The following is a 22334-nucleotide window of genomic DNA, read 5'->3' on the forward strand; positions in this document are numbered from 1 at the left end:
ACCTGCCAATACAAAAGTTTAAGCTAAATGCTGAACATAGCTTCTTACAACTTGAATGTCATTTATATCTGCAAATTTAAAATCAATTTTCACAAAAATATACACTAACATACTGCTGCGCAACTGACCAAATTTATTAGTCACACTTGTCCCTACACATAGCAGTTATCTTTGATCACTCCTCAGCAGCCTGGAAACAACACTGTCAAACAACTACTGAAGAAAGGTACTGGCAGCACTCTTCTACTTTTTTCTATTCTTTCCAAACTGAGCAGCTTATGAAAATTAACTACAAACAACACACAATTTAGTATAAGGTTGTTATCAGTGTGAGCTGCCTATTTTATTCATTAAGGTTTAGCTTAATTTCCTGTTTTGTTTAACTACAGGCAGCTTGAAGAGGTTCAGTGAACGAAAACAATCTTAACACAATAAGTGCATAATAATACGTATGAGGTGGTTTTTATTAGTCATTAACATTTTCAGCAGTGGTGCTCAACATGAACATGATCTAAGTTATTCATAACTTACAACAGATGTCTCTGCAATCATCATATCTTTTATACTACAGGAGCACTATACTCTGAGTTAGCCCCTGACACACACAAGTGGACCTTCTTGTATCAGCAGTTCAATAAATACTACTAATTGTCACTTGCTGTGGTATAAATATCGGCAAGATTAATGCAGTTTCAGTTTACGTTGCATCTCACCAATAATACAACGAAGATAATTGCACCAAAAGTGTTGAGTTCAACATTACATCCCATTCTCTTTTCAGTCTATGTTACTAACGCATCAGTTCTATTCTGTTGCAAACACCACTCGTTTGCTGAGGACTAGCTGAGGACTACAGGCTGCACTAAATTCAATTTAACTGAAAATAAGTGGGAATTTCAGTGCTGACCTGTGCGCATTATCACAATGGATTCAGAATACAACTAAAACCACTCAAAAACCTAACTGATCCTTGGTTATACAATCAATACTGTGCAATGTTTTGGGAATCTTTACTACTCAGACCTATACGAAAATCATTTCTTCCTTAGTAAAGCCTCTAATCTGAGATGATGAATGCTACAGCCTGCAAAATGTGACGAAAGCCCCATACGAAAAAAGTAAAAATTGGATTGCCAACTGAAATGCCAAATTCAGTCTATATCACAAAAGCAAGACCAGTGCTGCCAATACCCACACCTGAAAAATTCTCAGCTTTCAGAAGAGTTCCTTCTCAGGAAGAAAACAGGGAAGGTTTGTGAAAGCTCAGAAAGGAGGGTAGGTCACTCGGACTTCTGGGCAGGATTTGTAGACAAGAAGAAACTGTGCCTCAGATATGCCTAACACTCACTCAAATCAGTATTTTTGCTATTATTATTCCCCAATATAGCTAATTAACTGAAAAGTAACAAGAAAGGTTTGGTTCAATTTAGAGAAAAAGGTCAAACATATGGTTACAGAAGGCACACAGAAAAAAAAGTGTCATAATTACTCAACTAATTTGATACTTCTGTTATTATGAACACACAGTTTTAAATACCTTCTAACAAAGGTACATCTTGTATGCGAGTACCACCAGGATACAGGCATGTAATCATAGCCCTGCTCACTACTGTCTATATCTAGGGAAACAATACCAAAGTAACGCAGGCTTTAGGTTTTAATTTGCAGAAATAAATACTTAGTCTTCAAAGAGACCACAATTCTTTAATTACAAAATTACAGTACGTCTTTCACATTTCATTCAATACAAGTGAAGGAAAGGAAAATGGAGGATTTTCTATTTCATATTGTTTTTAGATGAAGGGAAGTGCTAAAAATTCTTTGAACACATTGAACTCCATGCCTATAGGCAAATAGTTACAAAACATTCTTGCAGAATACCAATTTTCATAAATAACAAAATGTAACTTCTTAGTCACTGTTTTGATGCACATTCTGAATTATATACATACTTAATACGGTACCACTGCAGTACAGTATTGCATTAACTACACACACTAGTATCTAAGCTAGGTATGTTTCACACGATACTAATATCACTTAAAAGCTAAAACTTATATCTACTTACAAAAATTGACTATTTTCAATGATATGATTCATCATCATACTTTTATCAAGTCTCTGCTTACAGGATGGTGACTGACAATTGACAAGGGTCTGGACTAACTGTGTTGCAGTGTGAAAAGCATAGCTGCACAGTACATCTCACGACAATTAATACAACTTCACAGAATCCACCTGCTAAACTGACATACCAAAGTCGAATGTCAAGTCTTTCATAAATAAAACTATGAAAATTTTACAAATGGCAATGAAGTTATTGCTCTTGGTGACAAAACGAAAAAAATATTTTCAAGCTACTGGAGTGCTTCAGATCAACTGCATATACTTAAGGCACAGAAGATGACAAATAAATGTACTCTTACTGTCATAACTTACACAAATCCATCCAGCAACTTTCAAATCAGGTCATAAAAATAATGCCTGCATACCAGGATTAAGTACAACTACATTAGCGCCTATCTCTTGAAGTTGAACGAGAACGACGGGGGCTGTCGCTACGAGACCTGGAGCGAGAACGACTGTATGAACGCCTGCGTGGTGTTGGTGAGCGTCGTCCACTGCGCCCCCAACCTCCACGACGACTCCTACCAGTTGACATCTCCACACGAACCCTGGTGCCACACATTCGTGTACCATCTAGAGCTCTTACTGCGTCTTCAGCATCTCTAGGGTCTTGAAATTCAATGAATGCAAACCCTGGAGGATTCCTCGCAACCCAGACATCCCTCAATGGGCCAAACTTGCTGAATGCCGATTCCAACTCATACTTCGAGGTACTGCTGCCTAAATTCCCAACATACACTTTGCAGGAAAGATCCCATTCACGATACCTGGACATCTCTGAGATCTACTGCTGATGCAAAGCAGCAACTGAATTCCTGAAATATCAAACAATTGCTATAAAATCTCTAAAAATTAAGGTGTAAGCACACACACTACATATTCAATACTCGTAAAAACAGAAAAAATGAGCAACACTCAAAAAATGAATTACAACAAGCATAACTCTTCTCCTTAAGTGCATGAGCTTTCAACTTTACATTGCTATTTTAAATAATTTTGGCAAGAAAGACTTTGGATCTTTTGAAAGTATTTAACAAGGGAAACCTGTTTAATAAATTTAACAAATAAAGAGTCCATTACCTCAAATTATTTCACTTTAAAAAAATCTAGCAGTATATTAAATGTTTCTAACTTTCACTTTTTAATTCCATGCAGAAACTCTAGTAAGTAAAATTCCCAAAAACCACACAAAAATATTTTATCCTGAGACACATAATTACATGTACTTACCACTACTATCTATTTAGACAATATAGCTGAAACAGTAAAACTGCAACCAAAAATTTTGACTGCAAATTTGTTCAATGGCAATTCATTGAAGGACACTAATGAGAAGTCACATAAATAAAGTTAAGCTGACAGCAGCTTACAAACAATAGAAGATTCTCAAGAACTCCCTATGAAGAGCCTTTAGGTTAATTTTTCCAAGAGTACAAATTAATTTTCTATGTTAAATAGCAGCATAACTAAGCTCACAGTTATGAACAGTGCTACAGAGTATCTGTTTTCTCAGAAAAAGTCCTCAGACCATTCTCGCACTTCTATTTTCCATCACTAATGAACTGAACTGAAGTGTTCCAACGTAGTCAAGGTAGTATTTAAAACTTTAATCAGGTGACTGTTTCAAATACAGGTCACATTTAACTGAAAGGATACAATACAAAAGATATCCAACTGACAAATATCTGTAAATGTTGAGAACCTCTCAGGTATTTTAAGAAAAAAGCATTTCATTTTCAAAGCATCCTGATTACAGTTAATCAAGAGAGTTCAGTATCTGTCGATAAATATTTGTTGAAAAAATTTGAAAATATAGCTGAAGAGGAAGTTGATACCATCCCAGTTTGTCTGTTTCCAGAAGACTTTGATAAATTAAAAGAAAATACTGATTATGCTGTTCGGAGAGTAAGTGACGTCCCTTTTTTAATGTTATGACATAGTAACAGAAATGCTAATACAAATCACGATGCTGCAATATGAGTGCAATCAACATGAAGATTCCATTGTCACTACACAGTAAAACCAAGCACTTCAACTTTCCTCGAAGAAAAAATTAAATACACATCATACCTAATTAGAAACCTGTTCGTTTGTTCCAGAGAGCTACAGTTGGTCACAAAGAAGCTTCCCAACCCTATTAGTTGCTGATACACATTACTGGTGAATATCTAACACCAAGGTGATGTAAGACCCTACTTACCTCGAAATCAATGACCAAAAGAGCAAGGTAAGTGCAGTCATGAAACAAAGACATGGATGTGGAAGTTTAATTCTTTTCCCAAACTTAATTTTTTGACCATTTGAACTTTTTCCAAACAATTCTACAAATGAGGTACAGTACTAATTATAACATTCTTTATGATGGGTCAATATATTAGACTGCTAAACCATTGACGTTCTCCATTTCTTATGGAGAAGAAATTCCATCACTAAAAGTAATGCCACTGCCACATAAACATAAAAAAAATAAAAAATTCTAAGTGCGTGAATAAAAGAATACAGCCTCTATTAAATATCAAGAAAAATTACTTTAGATATTCCGATCTATATTTAACTTTCTGCCTGAATCCATGGGTAAAGAATGTTGGCTATTAAATTTGCATTTATAAACTGTAACCTTCAGTTTTTCATAAAGTAGGAATAAAGTAGGAATAAATCAGGCATAAATAATCTGATATATTAAAATTAAAAAAAGAGTTTGTTAACACTAAAATTCAGTATTTATATTCAAGCCACAATGTTTCCACTTTACATCTCAGACACAGCAACATTCCTTTATATTGCACATTTATGTTACATGGGTAGCCTCTACAGTACTTAAAACACCAAGTGGATTCTTCTGCAAACTTTTCTCTTTTTATAGGAGGAAAGTAAACTTCCAGACCCCTCCATAAGGCCACAGTGAGCCAAAAAATTATTTCTTAACTATACAGAATTGTACCCTAACCTTCCATCTATCGATGTAGTGGAGACTCAGATAGATAATAAAGATGCGTTGAACTAGGAATGATTTGGAAGCCGAGGCACTACTGCTGGAATTGCAGCTGTCGGTGCCGCAATGAGGTGAGAGTCGGATGAGGTGTCGTCGGGCGGGTGAGAGGCAGAGACGGTGCGGTGTTCCGCAGCAAAGGGCGAGCGAGGCAACTGAGCCATGGCTGCTGCACACGTGCGGCAGCCGATGATTTCTGCAGTGGTTGCTGTATGTTGACCTGCTTGCATATTACTGATGCCCATTGGTCTGTAGCGGTTGATCTGTTACAACCCAGTTCTGTTGAAATATCAAATGAGTTGGGTCTTGTGATGCTATTGTTTTAAATTATATTTAAATAACTGTATATATATGTGTTTTTAATTAATTCTTGGCACCATAAATAAACAATTACATGCCAGGAATTAATTTTGTACCACAACTCGCAACAGGAGTGCGCGCTACTGCAGCTAAGTTATTTAACTAGTACAGGAATAATCAATACACTAAGTCAGTTGCTGAGGTCAACATATATGTGTGAAGCAAAGAATTTCACAACACAGTTAAATTTAGTACCTGTTCACTCAAACAGAAAATACAATTTCTCTCCTTTCAAAAACAAACCCATTAATTTTTATTTATACATTATGCATACCAATCCCAAAACTGTAATACTTGCAGAAATTTTACCTGTTAATAAATATGAAATAACTAGATTTGTAACATTTCACACCTTACACACACACACACACACACACACACACACACACACACACACACACACACACACACTAATTTCACTAATTTAATGAACTGCAGATAGACGATATACTTAGCTTACATGTACTCCTTTGGTCTAAACAAACTGTAACTGAAACAAAATATGGACATGGAAAATAAAACAAAGTGACCCCAGCACACTGACTATTTGACAGTAATGTTAGAAATCTCTACTAAAACTAAAGATAGACAAACTATATTGCACTTACCTGCACAGTTAAGAATTTGTGTGTTAACTATGAATTTCCAAACAGCAACTTTCTGTGCCACTAACACCGTAAAGGAATATTTGCAACAACCTGAAAACATTTGGATGAAATTCGATTTTAGTAGCCGACATTTCAATTACCCAACAAATTTGTTAGGGACAAGACAACAACGTATTTCAAGTAATGCACATTTATTAACTTGGATGGAAGCTTGAATTTGTAGTAGCAGCCACTGATAAAATATCAAAATAGATGGAATCGCTCCCTTCATTTCCTCACAGACACAGAATAAATATCCCTTCCCATATTAATTCATTTCAAATAGTTGCACAATTTTTGCATTAATGGAGCTACAGAATGAATGAATGGATGGAAAAAAATTGCCACAATAGCAACAGTAAAGTCATCAAGCAAATTTATAGTGTTATTGGTCTGCAGCTCATGTTCTAGTGGCTAGCGTTGATGCCTCTGGGCCACAGGGTCCAAGATTCGATTTTCGGCCGGGTTAGGGACTTTCTCTGCCTGGGGACTGGGTGTTTGTGTTGTCCTTATTTCATCAACATCATTTGTGGCAGTGGCTAGAGTGGACTGTGGAAAAAAAAAAGGACTGTGTAATAACAGACTGTATGGGCGCTGATGACTGAGCAGTTGAGTGCCCCACAAACCAATCACCACCACCACCACCACCACCACCACCATAGTGTTATTGTAAAGGGAAATATAATTTAATTGATGACTATTAAATACCATCTGAATCATTCAGAATATGACTGTTATATAATAGCACTGCTTGTCATTCTGTTAAACACTGGATGGCGTCCTATCAAGTCGCACAATAAAGAGTATAGTTATCAGCTTGTGAGATGTTTGGACAGTTTTTTTCATTAGAATACTTCACTTTTAAATGTGTAATATCCAAGTCAAGGCCACTAACAAGGGAAGGCCACAACAATGGGATCACTGATTTATTTCAAACTCTGTACACTTTTCCTAGGATATTTAACAACATAATGGGGCAATTCCAGGAAAATAGCAAGAGTAGTTTTACATGTCTATTACGTAACTGATGTATCTGTGTGAAGGTGCAGGTTGTAAGAGGTCATTGTGGTCAAGTGGTTAGCATTTGGGATTTGCAAAGGAGTTGTGGATGAGGCGGCAGTTCAAATCGTATCAAAACTTATTTTTTAATCTACACTTTTTTACCACTGGTCACATTATTCAATTTGTGTGACATTTGAGAGGTAATATAACAAAAAATCAGATGCATTTTCATGAAGTTGTAGTGAATTTCATATGCTACTTGACAATTTAGTGTTTTTAATTAAATTTCCAAGTACGAGGGGCAGGCTAGGAAAGCCCAAATCAAATCTCTCTGAATAATGCTGCAAATGACATTCAAAATCAGTAATACAGTGAAGATACAATATGCCACACCACACGAGTAATGTACATTTACTAGCTGAATGTGCTCTCGACATCACACGTTGCAGGACGTTATTTGTCATACAGATATGGAAAACATAAATTGAAATGGGATCTGCTATATTGAATGACTGCAGTTTCTCCGCATTTACAGGGAATGTTAAGAGTTTCTAAGGGAAAACACACCTCACTGACATTTTGAAAATTAAATAATATGACCAGTGATGGAAAAAAAAAGATTAATAATTAAGTTTGAGCAAGAGTCGAACAGTCACTACATACACGTTTGTCTTAAGGAGTGCAAACAGTAATCACCTGGCCACCAAGAACTCCAGTAACATCTGGCACTGACACACAGGTACATAAGCTACATAATAGACACGTGAAACTTTCACATTATATTGCTTTAATGGCCTACTAAACATGTACAAAGTTTGAAGTGAATCTCTAATCCCAATACCATGACCTCTCCTTGTAAGTGTTATAGCCTATTTAATTACTATTTATGTTAACTTACATGTACAACCTCTCATTACATCAAATTCAGAAACCTCTGTCCACAATGTGTTATTATAAAGATATCTGTATGTTATTAGAAACAGCATTTCTGTACGGTGAGATGATATTCGTCCAGTGCTAGTAATTACTTTCTTGTAGGTATGTAAATATTGAAATCAGTAACAACTTTAAGAGTCTGTCAACTGCTTGAAAACTATTTCCAAACAGTACAGAGGTTCAATTTTTCAGATGACGTACGCAGTGAAGGCAGCTCAAGTGCAAAGGCTGTGATCATTGAATAGATGACTTAAAATTCAGCCATATACTAGAAATGCATAAAAAATTTCTACATAAATAGCAATTTCGGAACCTGAATGACAAATTTATGGAGAACTTGAGTTATCCAATTACTTACTGTTCCAGCAGGAAGTCACACTATGTAATTTAATTACGTGCTTTGTACTCGTCAAGTGGAGGTAACCATAGTGTTGCTTGGCAAGTAGCCCTATTATTGAACATATTGTTTCAAAATGCTACAAAATGGGGATACATTCCATTAGTAAAAATAATACAACAACCTACATGTTTACTCACAAATGAAGAACATTGCTTAGTAATGTACTGTCACACCAAAGTAGTCTCAAACTACACGGGAAGAATAAGCACAATAACCTAAGCCCAACCATTCAGTTTCCTTCTTGCAAAACAGAATAGTACTCCCCTTCCACCCCCACCCCCCCTCCCCCAACAATAGATTTTAATGATTCCCAATACTATCAATTATATATGTACAAGCTGCAGTGTCAACTATAAAATTTAACGAGATAATTTATGATTACATATTACACCCAGGCTCCTTCCTAATACCTAACAGGAAACAAATCAATTAGAAACTACAGTGCACCCTCAGCAACTTACTGCTCAGTCAAATCAATTAAAAGCTTCATACTATAATCTCCTGCCACCCTGAAAACATCTGCAGCCACATCCCCTTTACTCACAATACCCAAAATAAGGTTTGCTATTTCTACCACCAATCCACATCACCTTCCCCTACTGGATTCCTACATTAATGCCTGCAAAAGGAAAACCAGTAAGTCCATTCACTTATCACTGTACTATGTGAGCCAATACAAGCAAGTTTCAACAAAAAATTAGTCAATGTAGCAGTGACATAAACAAAGCCAAACCAAGTTCCTTGGCAAACGGATTGTCACGAATTATCCCTGTAACATGGCCACATGTACCCATATGATTAACTTTAAGCTGCAAATATAAGTGACATTTCAGCTACAAATGTGGAACAACAATCCCCAAGAACACAAACTGCATGCGAACAGCCAACTATGGAATCATATCAGACATCTGCCACAACATGCAACTAGACTAATATACTTCACAGCAGAGTCCATTCCAAAAAAATAAATTTATCAGACAGTCAACTTATCCTAGTATTACCACGGGAACATAAAAAAGAAAAACATATCTAAACAGAAAAACATATCTAAACAGTGAACTACATGGGACACCAGCAAGTGGTAGTATAAGGTACTTAGTACACTACAAGAAGTGAGAAGTATTTTCTATCCCCATTGTTTATGTTTTTGACCTTTGTTAACGAGAGGATCCATCTTTAGTCAACTCCATTACTGCATCACCCATGTATTCTGACCTTCTGAGATTTTACTTTTCAACAATAGAGCTTTGGCATTTTGAAAATGCTATTCCATGAATGCCATTCTCTCACTGGGAACGAAGTGACACAATAAAACAAATTTTGAAATTTAATCAACAACCATCATGTCACAGCTGGTACTAAGAACAGAAATACAGAGCTACTCTCAATTGGTGAGCAGGGTAAAAGAGTATCTACTGACCAATAAAATGACATTTTTACAACATTTCATGAAAAAGTTTTAAAAAGGTCTTAATTTAGTTCAAGGACACAGCTTAAGAATTTTACTATGCAATCACAGAAACCAATATCATCATATATTGACAACATATCTTTGCTCAGAAATCATGCAAATAGAGAACAGCTTACTTTCACACATAAAACATTTTACAAAAATTATAGTTACGCAGTAAGTTAGAATATGCCCTACCAATTCTTTGTTATGGAGTCACAAAAATGTAGCGTTTTGAACATTTGGAAACAGCTCTGAAAAACTAACCGACAATAACTGAGGAAGATTTGTATTTTCCACAACAGCATTCACCAAAATTTGACATCATGATAAAACTCCACCGATCAAAGTTGCACGCTATGCGTCGACTGACAATCACTAATGGCTCAAACAATAATTTTTGTCAATAAATGAAAAATTTACCTGGAGGCAGTAAGATTCATTTCCATCTCACAGTTTACACACGGAAGTAGAACTATAATTACTGGACAAAGTAGCATGAATCGTTTGACACTAAGTACACAACTGCAAGGTGGCATTAAATTTCACATTTCAAACACAAGGAGCAGGTCATCTAACTATGGAAGAATCAGAAGAGTTGCATCATCATCATCATCATCATCATCATCATCATCATTATTATTATTATTATTATTATTATTATTATTATTATTATTATTATTATTATTATTATTTTGCAACTTCTTTGCAATTTAACAGAATGATGCTAGACTACAAAGTGGTAACTAACTGCTTGAAAAAATGTTATGCCAAATTTTAGCACGTTCTCTGAACATGATCACCAGGATTTTTCGTCTTTGGGCTTTTAAATGGAAAGATTTCTTGAGAGGAAAAACCAGACCTAAGAATGTATGAAAAATTAAATTCATGGTATTCCAACAACACACAACGGCAGGCAATTAGAAATCACGTCAAGAAATTGAACACGTAGAGCTTATCTACAGGGTGGGCAAAATACAGCTGGGCAAGAAAACATTAAGACTGAAGTGGAACAGATTCTTGTGAACAGGAGAATTGTCCATCACAGAAAATCCTGGAAACTGTGATTTCAATGCACCAATCAGTTTTAACACATCTGTGCATGTATCTTCCATGTGCTCTGTTCTGAATACTTGACTGCTTCGCTATGTTCGAGTGAGAGGAGCAGATGTATTTAGCGACCAGCTGAACCTAACACAACACAGTGGTTATGATAAAACAGCACCTTTTTGCTGTTTAATGTTATGTGAAACACACAGTTCATGGTTCTCGCAGGGAACTGTTTACATAAGAGTTTATGACTGGAAGTGTTTTGGCAAAATTTCGAGCAAAGTTTGCAATATAAACTTAACAGTAAAATAGCACGAAACAGGCTCGGTAGCAAATAACACGATTTTCACTAGGAACTGGGTCACTCTCACATCAATCTTGTAAATATTTTAAGGGCAAGTTTCGTTTTGCTCACTCTATATGAGATTTCAAACAATAAACATGGAACACTAGATTACTGAAGCAAGACCTGAACAAAAATGAATTTTTTTTTCACAACTCTACGAACCAGATTAAATAGATGTTGAAAGTTATACTCCATTGCTCTTGGATCAATCTTCCTGCAGAAACAATATTTTAGTATGTTGTTGTTGTGGTCTTCAGTCCTGAGACTGGTTTGATGCAGCTCTCCATGCTACTCTATCCTGTGCAAGTTGCTTCATCTCCCAGTACGTGCTGCAACCTACATCCTTCTGAATCTGCTTAGTGTATACATCCCTTGGTCTCCCTCTACGATTTTTACCCTCCACTCTGCCCTCCAATACTAAATTGGTGATCCCTTGATGCCTCAGAACATGTCCTACCAACCGATCCCTTCTAGTCAAGTTGTGCCACAAACTCCTCCCCAATCCTATTCAGTACCTCCTCATTAGTTATGTGATCTACCCACCTGATCGTCGTCATTCTTCTGTAGCACCACATTTCAAAAGCTTCTATTCTCCTCTTGTCCATACAATTTATCGTCCATGTTTCACTTCCATACATGGCTACCATTTTAGTACAAATTCTTTAAATGTGTAACTATAGAGAGAGAAAAAACCACTGGAATCTTTTGGCTGTTAGGAAATTTACTGACTTGTTTTTAGGAAGAAAAAGATACAACAATAATTAACCTCAATCTCTTGTGCTGTTATTTTGAGCCGCGCTGGATTAGCCGAGCGGTCTCAGGCACTGTAGTCATGGACTGTGTGGCTGGTCCCGGTGGAGGTTCGAGTCCTCCCTTGGGCATGGGTGTTTGTGTTTGTCCTTAGGATAATTTAGGTTACGTAGTGTGTAAGCTTAGGGACTGATGACCTTAGCAGTTAAGTCCCATAAGATTTCATACACATTGTTATTTTGAACATTTTTTTAAATATCTATAAAAACGAGGATCAGAAAGTAACACACAATTTAATTTTTTGTCTCCCCAGGCACTGCACCCAATACAGCTCGAAGTTTGCGCTACAGAGGGTATTTTGTTTTCATGTGCACCTTTAGCAAGAGAATCCTGAACTGCAAAACAATCATGGTGCACATGTTACTGTTGTCAACTTTTGAAGGGCAGCAAAGTGTAGTTTGATATCTGTGGGGCAAAGGGAATTAACCAAGTGAAATTCATGGGACCTTGCATGGCATGTATGGGGACAAGTATAAAGACCGTAGCAACATCTGCATGTTGTATGCATTCTTCCATGAGGTCCATGTGAACCTCAGAATTTCGTCACACTCCTGGCAGCAAGTAACAGCTGCAACCCTGCAGAATGTCGGAGCCACTGAGGCAGCAATCTGAATGGCTGACATGTGGAGCTGTGAACATTATTTCAGCAGTTCAACATTTCCTATAGTGCAGTGTACAGTACTGTTCATGACACACTGAAATTTCATAAGAATAGTGCTTGCTGAGTGCTTAAGAACCTCAGGCAACCACAAGGGACAGTGAATGATGACAAGCTTGCATCACTTAACGTGTTATGCTGCAGAAGGGCATGACTTTCTGAAAGAAGTCTTCACTGGTGATGAGATGAGGGGGTTCAGCTACATGTCTGAAACCAAGCACAGGGTTGCCACGAGTTCCCCCCCACCCCCTCCCCCCACGTGAAATTCCCAGATATTTCCCCAATTTCTAGAAAAGTTTTAGTATTTTTCCTAACAAATTTTGAGGTCTCGAGGTTAAGATGTAAAGTTGGAAAGTTGGCAATCCGTCTTCGCAGCTACGGTACAAGACACAATAGTGCTAACAAGGAAATATCTAAAAAAACTTGCGAGCAGACGGCGTTTTCTAATGTGAGCAAAAATCTTAAGTACTAACATCACCATCTTTTATACTGAACTGTTGTTAGGTGGATGACGCAAACCAATTGGTGTGTGTGTTTCAATAAGACCGCTAATGTTAATTTATTTCAATAAAACTAAACACATTTGGTGACAAAAATACATGTTTCCTTTTGGAGGTGAATGACAGATTTAAAGTACCCTCACTAATTTCAGAAATAACATCAGAAAAAAGTAGGCCTCTTGAAAGAAGTATATAACGCGGGGAAGAATTGTGTAAACCAACACTGCGAGACCGCCAATAAAAGTTTATTTCTACTATTTTTGCTATTGTCTGTTATTACCCACTGTGTTATCCCAATATTTTACAGGTACTGTGTGATGTTTCCTTCAAGAAATGTATGAGTTCACAGCATATAAACTGTCAGCGACTGACAATTTTCTTCTTCTTATCATCATACTTTCTAATACATGAACTAATTTTGAAGTGTCTAAATGTACTAGAACAAATAAAATGTCTATAAAACACCACACTGTACAACGTAGTTGTGGTGAGACAGTCATGATACCTGAAATCCATCGCTCGTGGCCTCTGGACTGCTGAGGAGCACCACAGTCCTGCATCCATGGATAAACCATGAGAATGTGCTGCATTATGCCACACACCAACAGGCCCGGCCATTGGCCGATTAGTGAGACTAGATCCGAAGGGCAAGTTTGAAACCAAAGGGCTTGAGATCAGCAGGCCCGATCCATTAGAGATACCTGCGGAGATGGCCTGGCATTTTGGCCAGTCACAGAAATCTACTATTGTTGCCAGCTATTCACACGTCACTGACAGCATGTTGATCAAATGGGACCACAGTGATCAATCCATGAAACAGATAACTTGTTAGAATACGCTGAGAGTCAATAATAATGATGATAGGTAGAAAGTCACCATAATGGCGATTGCTGAACCCAGACAGGCACATAGGAAAGACAATCTTACATTCACAACTAACTTGTCAGCAACAGCTTTCATCAGAAAACAAGAACACACACATTCGCACAATCACTTTCACACAACTCATGCACACATGGCCGCCATCTCTGGCCACTGTGTCTAAGTCTCTGAAAATCAGACCCAAACAAACCACTCCTCACGCCATCCTGCCTCTAGTTGGCAGTTGCTGGGCTAGTGGCAAGAAATGACAGTCTAAGAGTTTGTATAGTACACATTTTGTAAGTTTTATGTAATTTGACTCACTATGTTTGCCCAAGTGGCACAAAGTTGTCAATAAGAGCGGTTGCGGCAAAATTTCACCCATTTGAGTGAAGCTGCCTAAAAACAAATCTGCTGCCAAAGGAAGTGAACTTTGAACACTTATCACAGAAGGGACACCCATCCATGCTTGTGTTTACTTCCATTTGAGAGAGCATATTTTTTCCCCTAGTAACATCAAATTTCCAGCAATAAAGGACTATGACTAGCATGGAATGTAAGAACACTATTCGCTACAGGACAGAAAACGATACTTGATGAATTAATAGAGTACAAGATGAATATTACAGCCCTGCAGGAAATAAGATGGCCTCGGCAACACACGCACAATGAGAAAAACTATACAACCATATACAGTTGAGACAAACAGTCACCATATATTTGGGGGCGGGATTTGTGGTGTGTGATAAAAAAATGTTCACTATGATGACACTAGAAATTATCAAAACTGATACCACAGCGTATAAAAAAACTTAGCTTATTTTCAACACATCAATATTGTATTCCTCAAGATACCAGAAAAAGGCTGTACCTTTATGGCAAAAAATATTAACAACACTGCTCGACTTCTGGGAATTCAGAAAATCAATTTAAATTGTGATGTCCCAAACAATGATTTCTTACACTTGCAAAATACTTTCATTCAGAGCTGTTATCACACCAACTTTCTGACACTTAAGTATGACATGATTACAAGCAAAAAACACAAGTTCTGACAGACATCAGATTTTTATTTATGTACTGAACTGTATCATATCATTGTACAAAAAGGTAATTTAATACATTACGTAGACTGATAAGCTTTAGCATGTGTCAGATGATGTGTTAAAATAATAAAAGATGGAGCCTAAAGTTATAGTTTTAATTGAAATACTTTTGTTTAGAACTATCAAATGAGCATTTTAACTAATTATTCCAAGTAGACAAATGTTTAAATTTAAAACGTACACATTCAGGAGTGGAACTTCTTGGAGTTCTCTAAGCTTTAATAGCACCTCTGCAGTCAACTGTGAAAAATTAGATTGTGTTAAATTAAAATTGTTTTCATTAAAGTAAAACATTCTTCCCAGTGCGCTCAAATCAGGCACATCAGCAGCATCTAAAATGTTTTCCAGTGGTGAAGCCTTTCCTGCTCTGGGCAAAAGAACGACATTGCTGGTACAGGTGGGTGAAAAACAATTCAGCGTCCTCTTTATTCAGCGTCCTCTTTATCACACACGTTCCTTATGAAGGCAAGTACCTCTCATCAGATACAGCTGCTACAATATAGTTTGGTAGAGGATGGGCCCCTGGATGAGAAAAATCAAGTGAGACTTTTCAGAACATGTTACTCTTCTAATCTCTAATGAGCCACAGGAATGTGGTTTGTAATTGTGATAAGTATCTGGTACCATGTGTTGTGCAGGTTGTAAAATTCATCAAGATGCTTGCATAGAGAAATGAGTGTTGATTTTCTCCAAGTAGGAAAAACCCTTTTGTCACTGTTAGCAGTGCAGAAATTGATATTTTACAGTTCCCCCAATCTATCAAGCACATTTATAGTGGCTAGAAGCAAAAACGAAGCTTTCAGTGCCTATAGAAAAACCATTTTTGTTCACATCAGTTTTTAAAGCTTTTTCTATTTTTATATAGAGCAGTGCACCCATTAGTGAAATGACACAGTTTACTGACTCATGGTAAGTGTTCAGCCAGTGACTTAACCATTTCTTTCTCAGCAGCATTTACAGATGCTACATTGTGCTCTACATTACTTCTACAGCAGTGATTTACTACCAATTTGTTTTCCTCATTTACTGCTTAAATAACTTCAGTGCAACACATTCAATATAATCAAAAAGTCTATGAGGTACCCATTGATAGGAAAAAAAAGAGAATTTTTTATCCTAAAACAAGTAATAACCCGCCTGACATTTTCTAATTTGGAAAAAAATTGCACTTTGCCAACCAAATATCAGAAGTTCCCATTCAGTAGCAAGAACGTAATGTTTTCTTAGCAAAATCTGAGAGTTAACATCCATATCATATTTTTAATATAAGTAATGAAGCACACTTATTCAGCAGATGATGTTTCACTAATCACAAATTAGTTTTTTTTTCAATTTATGTTAAAATGAACAATATTTTAGTAGGCCTACTCAGATTTTTTTCCTTTTCATATATTACATTTACTTCAATTTCTTCATTTGGATCATAAATTTCTTAAACTTTGCTTGTGTCAGTTCTTTTACATCTTCTCTTCTACATCATACCACTTTTTTTTGGGATGCATTCTACTTTCTTGATGTTTTGTTACCCATGCTTCAATTACATAAGCAAAAGTTCGTACTGTGCTTGGTTTAACGTCAGCTGGATTTGTTTCACGGTTTAATGCTGTAAAAAGAAGTTGCAGAATAAAGCCAAGAAAGGACGCAGCTGAAGTTTTATAAAACCATAGCAGTACAATGCTTGCTCACTAGAGTTAAGCATGGGTGACAATAGAACACCAGGAAAGTAGAATGTGGGCTGAGGTTTCGATGAAAGTTACATATTGGACCCTCTTCACATTCCATCCTGGATTTTCCATTGTTTGATTTTTGCCCGATGGCTTTTCTTCGATCCTAACCCAGTGCAGTTTTCCTTTGTTACTATTATACTCAACATCCGTCCCTCTTTCTCATCTTTCCTGTGTTTCTATTGTTGCCTTACAAACTGCACTGCACGCTCTACTTAGGAGCCACACTGTACTACTGCCAGGCACAACAGAGGCTACAAGACCACGCTGATTGTTGGTGCAGCATCTTAAATCCCATTTTACTCCCGCCGATATAATTAATCCTATACTTTCAAACTGATCACTCTCCCTGACTCATTTCCCTTTTTTGCGTGTTAACTCCCACACCTTTCCAGTGCCACACGACATTGTATCTCATCCTACGAACCCCTCCCCACCCCCACACTTCCTCCGTTCTATCCAAGTTCACATCCACTAATTCCACCATCCAGTCGCACCTGCCATCCCCTTCTTCACACTTATCCACCCTCAGACTGGCTAGCCACAGTAATATATATTTTTTATTAGTTTTTCTTCACTTTGATCCTTGTGATTTCTCACCAATATTAGTGAGTTTTCACCTTTCGCTATCGTCGATTCCCTCAGATTTCATCTTGTTTCCACCTTTCCCATCCATTTCATCCTTTTTGAGAATTTTTGCATGTATTTGGCTGTATTTTTGCGAAATTTTTAGGATAATCTTTCACATTTTTCCGCCATCATGGATCCTTGCTCCTTCCATCTGCGTCAAAACGGAAAAGTTTCCTTATCCCTAGCCAGATCCCAGCCCCACTTACTGTTCCCGCATTGTTGCTTGGCGCATGGAATCCTCCCTAATGGCCTCACCATCAAATTACCCATCTCTTGCTGCCACCCCTCCTTCCACAATGACCTCAGATTCCGCCAATCCTTAGCCCTCCTTGCAGTACCTTCTCTCCATCCACAATCTCAAATTCCTGGAACCCATAACACAAATCAAAACTCTTTCTCTGCAGGAACATGAGCAACAGGCACCACCCCACCTCAAAAAGCTCTCCATCCTGCTCACTTCCTACCCCCACCTTGGAGTACCACTGTCCACCGCCTCTACAACAACCTCCAAACCTCCCCCACATCCCCTCATAGCTGAAAAATCGTGTCTCACAGACCTACTACACTTACCCCACCCTCCCAAACTCCCTCCATCCACCACACAGAATCCAGAACCTAAACAGACCCGCAACTCAGTCATGAACCTTTCCGTCCTTTTCAAAGGCCTCACCTTTTGCCCCATTCCCAAATTCAATCATGCAGGCCTTGTTAAAGAACTTCTCTCATTCTCCCAGTCCCTACAGTGGAAACACTTCACCACCAACAACACTACAACCCAGCCTCAACCAAAGACCAATATTGAACCTTGCCTAACGCATTTCACTCCCCCATCCATACCCATTGCCACCAAACCGCCCCGTTAACCTTCCACAATTTATTAAATTCGAACCTTGCCTCAACATCATTCCCCAGATCCCTAAACATGCAAATCAATGTTACATCCGCAGAAAGAACCACAGTCCACCAGCTAAAACCTGAACCCAACCTTATAATCCTACCTGCAGACAAAGGCTCCACCACTGTTGGTTTTAAGCCGCAGGGTTTACCTAGTGGAAGGACTCTGCAAACTATCTGCTACTTCCACCTACAGACCTTGCCACAGTGACTCCATTCCAATAACCCAGCAGTCACTACTCAAATCCTTTGGAAAATCTTAGAACCTCTCCCCAGAGTTCATCTCTCTACTCACTCCTACCTAATACATCCTTCCTAAAGTTCATAAACCTAACTACCCAAGACGCCCCATTGTGGCCAGTTACTTTGCCCCCGCAGAGAGAATATCTGCTCTCATTCACTCTTACTTTCAACCTATGACCTGGAACCTACCCGCCCATAGAAATTACTTCTGAGTTGAAGGCATTACGTACAAACAAATCTGGGTTATGGCTATGGGCACAAACATGGCACCACCCTAAGCCAACGTATTCAAGGGCCATCTAGAGGAATCCTTCCTAAAAACCCAGAATCCTTAACACCTCACCTGGTTCAGATTCAATCTGGATCGAAGGTGAGGACACCATATCCACTTTCCTCCAGAACCTCAACAACTTCTCCCCCATTTGCTTCACCTGACCCTACTCAAGCCAACAAGCAACCTTCCTGGATGTAGACCTCCACCTCAAAGATACTAAACTACATCAGTACCTCTGTCCATATCAAACCTATTAACCACCAGCAATACGCCACTTCGACAGCTGCCACCCATTCCATACTAAGAAGTACCTTCCGTAGAGCCTAGCAATCCGTGGTCGTCAGATCTGCAGTGACAAGCAGTCCCTCTCGAAATATACTGAGGGACTCACTGAAACCTTCACAGACCCTAATTATCCTTCCCACCTTGTACATCTACATCATACTCTACAAGCCACCTACTAGTGTGTGGCAGAGGGTATTTTCAGCAAGACTATCAGATCTCTCCAACCCTGTTCCACTCGCAAATAGTGCGTGGGAAGAATGATTGTTTGTAAGCCTATGTACTGGCTCTAATTTCTCGAATTTTCTCCTCGTGGTCAATATGCGAGATGTATGTGGGGAGGGGGGAGGGCGGAAGTAATATGTTGTCCGACTCCTCCTGAAAAGTGCTGTTCCGAAATTTCGAGAGTAAATCTCTCCATGATACACACTGCCTCTCTTGTAACGTCTGCAAGAGGAGTTTGTTTAGCATCTTCATAAGGTTATCTTGCCAGCTAAATGATCCTATGATGAAACGTGCCGATCTTTATTGGATCTTCTCTATTTCCTCTATCCGTCCTATCTGATAGGGATCGCAGTTAGATGAACAATACTCACAAATTGGGCGAAGAAGCACCTTGAAAGCCACTTCTATCATGGATGAGATTCTTTCAATGAATACGAGTCTGGTGTCTGCTTTTCCCACTGGTCATTTACAAATCTCCCATGCCTTATCTTTCGAATCTCCCACCACCCCCCAAAGTCCCACCGTCCAGCCACAGAGGAGCATTTCAATTCAGTACCACCCAGGACTGGAGCAACTGAATTACATTCTCTGCCAGGGTTTCGATTACTTCTCGTCGAGCCCTGAAATGAGAACTGTCCTGTCCATTATCCTTCCCACACCTCCCACAGTGGTATTCCGGCATCCACCGAACCTACACAATATACTCGTCCATCCCTACACAATCCCTCATGGCTCATACTCCTGTGTGAGACCTAGATGCAGGACCTGCCCCATACATCCTCCCAACACCATCTACTCCAGTCCAGTCACTAACATCACTTATCCCATCAAAGGCAGGGCTACCTGTGAAAACAGTCATGTTATTTACAAGCTAAGCTGCAACCACCGTGCTGCATTCTATGCAGGTATGATAATCAGCAAACAGTCTGTCCACATGAATGGCCACCGACAAACTGGGGCCAAGAAACAAGGAGACCACCCTGTTGCTGAACACACTGACAAACATGACATCCTTCATTTCAAGGACTGCTCCACAGCCTGTGCCATACGGATCCTTCCCAACACCAGTTTTTCTGAATTGCGCAGGTGGGAACTTTCCCTGCAATACATCCTACGTTCCCGTAACACCCTTTGCCTCAACCTTTGTTAGTTCTCACCCATCCAGCCCTTCGTTATTCCCATTCCCACACTACACAGCCATCATTCCACCGTCACAACCAGTTGTTTTATTTCTCTCCTTTTCCACTACTTCCCCCTCCCACCTCTCCCCTGCCCTCCATCTAACCTGCAGTATTTCACTATCCGGCACCCCCACCATACTATCCCTCCCCCTCCTCCCCACCCCGTCACAATCGCCACTCCCATCATGCAATAGTGCTGCTGCTCGCATTGTGGTTTCAGTTGCCTGAGACTGCAGTCGTGTGTGTGTGTGTGTGTGTGTGTGTGTGTGTGTTGCTGACAAAGACCAATGGCCAAAAGATTTAATTGCGCGAGTCTCTTTGTTGTGCCTATATGCAACTTAGCATCTCCACTATATTGTGAGTAGGAACTTTCCTTCTCATAATAATGAGACATTCCTTCCTGGATTTTCCATTGTTGGATGTAAATATTAGGCTTTGCTACCCATCAGTTTGTTACCACAACCAGTTTTGCTGCTTTCTCATTCGCTGGCTTTGCCAACTCACAACCAAATTGTTCCAACATAACCTACATCTGGGGCTGCACAACAGATCAGTCTGCAACCAAGATTTCAAAGTTAAGGGGGTGAGGGTCCAGTATGTAGCTTTAGCCAACATTTCCAACACAAGTGGAAGGATGTATAGGAGATCACACATGAAACGATGTTTAATGAAAATTTTAGTGATGCATTACAACTAGGGCTAAATGAAGAGAAAACATGTTTGGGCTCCCCAAATCGGATTCACTGGTTAGAACAGTTACATAGACATGGACACACTAAACTTATACCTCTGCTATGCGTAAAGGAAAAAATGCAAAACCTGAAGTTATGATTCATACAAATCTTTTACTCCTTCAAATACAGTAACGACATTTTTTTAAATGCGAAATTTTGAGCGTATCTAATCGTTTTGCTTCAGTTTGTTAACATGGGTTACCGCACTCCAATAGGCGAGTGGAACGTTCAGAAAGGTTTTTATACGGAAAAGAAAATCTGTAAAAGCTGCCTACTGGAAGTTCTATTGGAACTCCATTGATATGGCGCCGACATAAATATTATGCTGCACTACTGATTAATTTGTTACCACTACTTTTAATTAGCTTTCAAATTACTGGCTTCACCAACTCTTAACCAAATTCTGAACTTTCAACATTACCCAGTCCTCCGGCTACGCTACAGAATGGTCTGTAACCGCAACGAAGACATAGAAAGGGGGGTGGGGGCATACTACATGCGCAATTCAAAATTGTTCTTAAGTATTTCGCAAAATCCTTCCTAAAAAAAAAACTTTACGCAGGTAGCAACAGAAGGCCCAATAGACTTGACTTTTAATGTGATCTGATTCTTGCACCACTAAGGACTCCCCCCTCAGTCACAATAGTATTTGATATCCATAATGGCTACCGAAATCTACCTAGAATATTTCAACTATTACAGCTTTATTGTTTTACTCAATTCGCGCAGTATATTTGAAGCATATTACTGACATTACATACCTTACACTTAGGACGTCTTTCAATTCGAGGCGTAAATATCCCAGAAATGACACTGTTTCTTTGAGAATATACTTTTCGCTTCACCTTGATCCAAAATGATCGTCAGAGATTCTAACTCAACGCTTCATTTCCTGATGTTTTGTC

General features: G+C 38.6%; 1 long non-coding RNA gene across 2 annotated transcripts; it reads right to left on the reverse strand.

Moving 5' to 3' along the window:
- Positions 1–5074: 5074 nt before the first annotated feature.
- Positions 5075–22324, reverse strand: LOC124776616. 2 transcript variants are annotated; one of them, XR_007015637.1, is made up of 4 exons: positions 22191–22324; positions 15424–15482; positions 6085–6174; positions 5075–5395 (listed from the first exon to the last, which is right to left on the reverse strand). It is a non-coding gene; the product is annotated as an uncharacterized LOC124776616 (long non-coding RNA). The 2 variants fall into 2 exon arrangements; XR_007015639.1 differs by lacking the exon at positions 15424–15482 and having other exon boundaries at positions 22191–22308.
- Between the last annotated feature and the right edge of the window lie 10 nt (positions 22325–22334).

This window comes from Schistocerca piceifrons, chromosome 1, assembly GCF_021461385.2.
Source record: "Schistocerca piceifrons isolate TAMUIC-IGC-003096 chromosome 1, iqSchPice1.1, whole genome shotgun sequence".
NCBI classification, from domain to species: Eukaryota; Metazoa; Arthropoda; class Insecta; order Orthoptera; family Acrididae; genus Schistocerca; species Schistocerca piceifrons.